The 6459-nt window shown below is 44.8% G+C and overlaps 1 non-coding gene across 1 annotated transcript; it reads left to right on the plus strand.

The window, feature by feature from the left end:
- Positions 1-1635: 1635 nt before the first annotated feature.
- Positions 1636-1742, plus strand: LOC134338645 (U6 spliceosomal RNA). The gene has a single exon (XR_010016273.1). It is a non-coding gene; the product is annotated as a U6 spliceosomal RNA (small nuclear RNA).
- The last annotated feature ends 4717 nt before the right edge of the window (positions 1743-6459 follow it).

Consider the following 6459-nt stretch of genomic DNA (forward strand, 5'->3'; position numbering starts at 1 on the left):
GTCTGTATCATCTGACCTCCCATTTATTTCACCAGGCTGAGCATCACCTGTCATTCAAAGAGTCCCTCTTTCCTTTGTCTGCAAAGAAATGCAAGCAGGCAACAAGTCCTTGGAAGTAACATCAATAATGTCCTGTTGGTCACCAAAGCAACCTTGGAGCTACTCAGTTTTTATCTCCAAAGTAAAAATCCGGAGTTAACTCCCGTGTCAGTCTAACCGTCAATCTTCGTCTCTCTCTCTCTCTCTCTCTCCTTTCCAAACAAACCATCAATGATGAATGTCTCTCTCTGTCTCTCTCCAAACAGCTAATAGGGGCACTCCTGGATCCCCTAACAACTCAAAAACCTCTACTGTATAGATATACCGTGGAGAGCATTCTGACAGACTGCATCACTGTCTGGTTTGGAAGGGCGACTGCACAGGACCGAAAGAAGCTGCAGAACGTTGTAAATCTAGCCAGTTCCATCTTGGGCACTAGCCTACAAAATACCCAGGTCATCTTTATGGAGCGGTGTCTCAGAAAGGCAGCGTCCATTATTAAGGACCCCCAGGACCCAGAGCATGCCCTTTTCTCACTGTTACCATCAGGTAGGAGATACAGAAGCCTGAAGGCACACACTCAGCGATTCAGAAACAGCTTCTTCCCCTCTGCCATCCGATTCCTGAATGGACATTGAATATTTGGACACGACCTCACTTTTTTAATATACAGTATTTCTGTTTTTGCACGTTTTAAAAATCTATTCAACACACGTAATTGATTTATTTGTTTATTTATTATTATTATTTTTTTTTCTCTGCTATATTATGTATTGCATTGAACTGCTGCTGCTAAGTTAACAAATTTCACGTTACATGCCGGTGATAATAAACCTGATTCTGATTATGATAGAATTTATGAAGTTTGGCACTTCTTTACAGGTGATTGAAATACCTGAAAAGTTATGCGCTTTGCAATATTCAAAGACGTATGCGTTGTTCAGTCATGCATCCCTGAACAGCTGCATGTCTTGTATATATCACCAGATTTCTTTCATGACCATACAACGTGATGCTATGCTATAAACATGCCAATTCTCAAGATTAGAAACTCCAGGCCATTCCTACTGCCCAAGTCCACCAGCTCTCCCGACAATGCACAGACCAATGGCACCTTTCCCACCCTTGTCCAACTTACAGCCATTGCAGACAAAACCAACAACTGTGCTTTGCCGTTGGAAGGATAGTTCGGAGCTAAATCTGCACCTCATTCAAAAAACGAGCGAAGACGCGTCGCTGCTTGAAATTAAACCAGCAAAGACTTTTCCGGGAGTGCAAACACACAAAGGTAAGGGCAGGGACCGGGAGAAAACTACGCATGCGCGTCGCCTCACCCCGCGCCGCTTCGGCCCGTGAGGCGGTCCCTCAGAGTATAGTTTTACATACAGTGCAAACACTCGGAAACTCCAGGAACAGAGCTCAATTAATCCGATAATAAAGATGTAATGCATGCAAAGTGATCTAGACCAATTAATGGAAAGTATCATTACAAAAAAAAGTAGATAAAAGAAAATGTGGAAAAAATTTACACCACCATCACTTTGATGTGGCAAGGATCAGTGTGCTATTTATTGCCCTCTGAGGGCAGAGTGAATCGTGCTCGCTTCGGCAGCACATATACTAAAATTGGAACGATACAGAGAAGATTAGCATGGCCCCTGCGCAAGGATGACACGCAAATTCGTGAAGCGTTCCATATTTTGCACTTACTTTACATGAATTTTCTTCTGTGTCACCCATAGGTAGTCACAAGAATTCTTTGTTTATCCACCTCCTTTACTACAATGGCCTGCTATAATATACTGGACATAGAAAAAGCATTCCAAGTAGAGCATTAGACTTGTCCTTGATGTGTGGAATCACGGCTTTGTCCGCCAGAGAAAGCAGGATCTCCCAGTGGCCACACATTTTAATTCCACATCCCATTCCCATTCTGAGATGTCTATCCACGGCCTCCTCTACTGTAAAGATGAAGCCACACTCAGGTTGGAGGAAGAACACCTTATATTCCGAATGGGTAGCCTCCAACCTGATGGCATGAACATTGACTACTCTAACTTCCGCTAAGGCCCCACCTCCCCCTCGTACCCCATCCGTTATTTATTTATATACACACATTCTTTTTCTCTCTCTCCTTTTTCTCCCTCTGTCCCCCTCACTATACCCCTTGCCCATCCTCTGGGCTTCCCCCTCTCCCCCTTTTCTTTCTCCCTCGGCCTCCTGTCCCGTGATCCTCTCATATCCCTTTTGCCAATCACCTGTCCAGCTCTTGGCTCCATTCCTCCCCCTCCCGTCTTCTCCTATCATTTTGGATCTCCCCCTCCCCCTCCCACTTTCAAATCTCTAACTAGCTTTTCTTTCAGTTAGTCCTGACGAAGGGTCCCGGCCCGAAACGTCGACTGTACCTCTTCCTAGAGATGCTGCCGGGCCTGCTGCGTTCACCAGCAACTTTGGTGTGTGCTGCTTTCATATCTAGTCTTTCATGTGGTAAAACATCTCTGAAGCTTGGTATTATCAAACTATTTTTGACGTAGCAAGAGAACAATGACAGGAGGTTATCAAAGCCAAAATAAAAATAAATATATTTATGGAGTACTTTTCATGCACCTTTCTGTATGTATGTCCCTGATGGCGGGTAGGCCGGTGCTGGTGATCATTGTAGATCCTTCCTGTCCCCCTCACTGCAGTTTCTGTATCATGCGGTGACCTGGATTCGACTTGTTAGGATGCTCTGCACTGTGCATCTGTAGAAGGACATGCATCGTCCAGCTCTCCTCAGCTTCCTCAGAAAGGAGTGGCATTGGTGAGCTTTCACACGAGATGTGCGCTCCCTGGAGTTCGGAACTACAGTACTCGCTGTTTCCACTGCTGTGCCGTCAACGTAAGGGTGGGGGGGTTGTGAGTGGTTCATGTTCTCTTGAAGTCAGTAACCATCTCCTTTGTCCTGTTGACATTGAGGAAGAGGTTATTTGCCTGGCACCAGGCTCTTCCACCTCCTCTCTGTTGGCCATCTGATCATTGTTGGTGAAGAGCCCCACCACTGTCATGTCATCAGCAATCCTCTGGTGCTTCGGTTTCCTCACCGATGTAAGGGCACGCTACGTTGGCACTGGAAGTGAGGTGACTCTTGCTGGCTGCCCAGGACAATCCTCACTGATTTGATCCGAAAACAACACATGTAACTGCATGTTTTGACTACATATACTGGCAATAAAAGGGAAGTTATGGTGATTTGACATCAAAATGCAGGTTAATGTCGCTTAGCCCATAAGACTATAAACCATAGGAGCAGAATTAGACCATTCAGCTCATTGAGTCTGCTGCACCATTCAATCATGGCTGATTTATTTCCACTCTCAACCCCACTCTCCTGCCTTCTCCCCATAATCTTTCATGCCTTTACTAATCAAGAACCTATCAACCTCCACTTTAAATATGCCCAAAGACTTGGCCTCCACTGCTGTCCATGGCGATGAATTCCACAGATTCATTACCTTCTGGCTAAAGAAATCCCTACTTATCTCTGTTCTAAAGGGACTTCCTTCTCTTCTAAGGCCTAGTCCTCTAGTCCTAGACTCTCCCACTATTGGAAACGTCCTCTCCACATCCACTCTGTCTTACCTTTTTAATTTCCTTTGTCAGGTTTGATGTGATGAGACTTCAAGAGATACAGAATGCCGTGCCTAATGCATACCCAAGTGCTCCAATTCTGGCATAGGGGTATGCATTCTGAAGGCACAGGCCAGGGAAGGGGTCCTTATCTCTCCTTCCTCTGCTTCTTCACACGTCAATTTAAAAGCCCAAAAGCTCCGCTACCATTACCACCCACACTTGGCAGCCTGTCCTAGGCACCTACTGCTCTCTGTGTAAAAGCACTGCTCACATACTTCCTTTAAACATTCCCCCTCTCACCTTAAATGCATGTTCAATAGATCAATAGCTCCATTTAATATCAGAAAATGTATACAATATACAACCTGAAATTCTTACTCTCTGCAGACATCCCAAAAACAGAAGAAAATCCCCAAAGAATGAATGACAGAAAAATTGTATGAACCCCAAAGCCCCCCTCCCATACACAAGCAGCATGAAGCCCCCCTTCCCCGCTTACTCTAGGATAAAACATCAGAGTTCCCATTACCCACTGTACAAGCAACAGCAAAGCCCCCAAAGAGAGACCATGATCTACAAAACATAAAAAACTAACTGTTCACTCCAACATTTTGATATCCCACAGGCTTTCTCTCTCTCTGTAATAAGGTCCTGTTGTGTTTGGCATTTCTAAGCTGAGAAAATGATTCCTACTGTCTACTCCCCATCCATGAATTTTATAACCTTCCATCAGTTCTCTCCTCAGCCTCCAGCACTCCAGAGAAAACATCACAAGCCTGTGCAACTTCTCCTTACAGCATTCTGATGAACCTCTTCTGCACTTGTTCGAAAGCCTCCACATCCATTGTGTAACCAGAATTGAACACAGAGCTGCAAGTGCAGTCTATTTTATGTGTTATAAAGCCATAATGTGAGTTCCTGTCTCTTATAGTCAGTGATTCAACCAATGAACGCAACTGCACTACACATCTTTACCAGTTTGCTGACGATATGAAGATAGGTGGAGGGGCCGGTAGTGCTGAGGAAACGGAGAGTCTGCAGAGAGACTTGGATAGATTGGAAGAATGGGCAAAGTGGCAAATGAAATACAATGTTGGAAAGTGTATGGTTATGCACTTCGGCAGAAGAAATAAACGGGCAGACTATTATTTAAATAGGGAGAGAATTCGAAGTTCTGAGATGCAATGGGACTTGGGAGTCCTCGTACAGGATTCCCTTAAAGTTAACCTCCAGGTTGAGTCGGTGGTGAAGAAGGCGAATGCAATGTTGGCATTCATTTCTAGAGGAATAGAGTATAGGAGCAGGGATGTGATGTTGAGGCTCTATAAGGCGCCGGTGAGACCTCACTTGGAGTACTGTGGGCAGTTTTGGTCTCCTTATTTAAGAAAAGATGTGCTGACGTTGGAGAGGGTACAGAGAAGATTCACTAGAATGATTCCGGGAATGAGAGGGTTAACATATGAGGAATGTTTATCCGCTCTTGGACTGTATTCCTTGGAGTTTGGGAGAATGAGGGGAGACCTCATAGAGACATTTTGAATGTTGAAAGGCATGGACAGAGTGGATGTGACAGGGTTGTTTCCCATGATGGGGGAGTCTAGTACGAGAGCGCATGACTTAAGGATTGAAGGGCGCCCATTCAGAACAGAAATGCAAAGAAATTTTTTTAGTCAGAGGGTGGTGAATCTATGGAATTTGTTGCCAGGGGCGGCAGTGGAGGCCAAGTCATTGGGTGTATTTAAGGCAGAGATTGATAGGTATCTGAGTAGCCAGGGCATCAAAGGTTATGGTGAGAAGGCGGGGGAGTGGGACTAAATGGGAGAATGGATCAGCTCATGATAAAATGGCGGCGTAGACTCGATGGGCTGAATGGCTGACTTCTGCTCCTTTGTCTTATGGTCTTATGGTCTCAATCGTCTCCTTGTGTTTCCTTTCAGGGATCTGTTCTTTGATCTTATCCGCAGTAGATTAGTAGATACATTTATCTTGCATAATTATGTATTTATTGACTTATTTTAGATCAACAGGTCAGACCTCGTGTATGCTTATGGCAGAATATTTGAGTGTTGAACAGATTTTCAGATGATGATCTGATAATGCCGGGTTGAGGTACGAGCGAGATGGGACAATGCAGCTGACAAACACTAGTGCGGACCTGATGTGGGACTGTTGTCCAGTTGATGTCCTGATGCGGGACTGTTGTCCAGTTGGGAGATGATGGGCCAAATAACCTCAAGCAATGCTGTAAATTTCTATGATTCCATAGTCCTCACTTCCCTTACTGCCTCAACCAACGACATCTCCTGATATTTGTCTGCTCAAGGTGGGTGGGTTCTTTCGTTATGCTGGCTGCTTCACTGAGGCAGTGAGAAGTATGAACAGAAACAGAGTTAGTTACTGAGATATGTAGAAATTTCTTGTCGAGGGTGGTGGATCTCTGCGGTTCTCTACTGCAGAGAACTGCAGAAGTTAAATCTTTAAAACGGTCTGAGTGGAGGTAGATCATTTTGTGAAAGATCAGTAGACTGACATCTATGAGAAACTAGCACAGGGGAGGAAATGAAGCCTGATTTAGATTCTGTTCAAACTCTCTGCAATTTCTTGCAATGGCCCCAATTGCAACGTGTTACAACTGCAGCTGTGTGAAGTTTTCTGCTGAGCAGGGGCTGAAGTGTTAGAATGGAACTCGACAGAACTGTTCGCTGTCAGAGGGACAGTGGAAGTGTTTACCTGACACTGGTAAACAGAACACAGGCTTAAGGGTTTGTACGGTCAGATTTAATGATGGTGCAAAGAGAAAGCTGGGTT

The sequence above is a fragment of the Mobula hypostoma genome, chromosome 27 (genome assembly GCF_963921235.1).
Source record: "Mobula hypostoma chromosome 27, sMobHyp1.1, whole genome shotgun sequence".
In the NCBI taxonomy this organism is placed as follows: Eukaryota; Metazoa; Chordata; class Chondrichthyes; order Myliobatiformes; family Myliobatidae; genus Mobula; species Mobula hypostoma.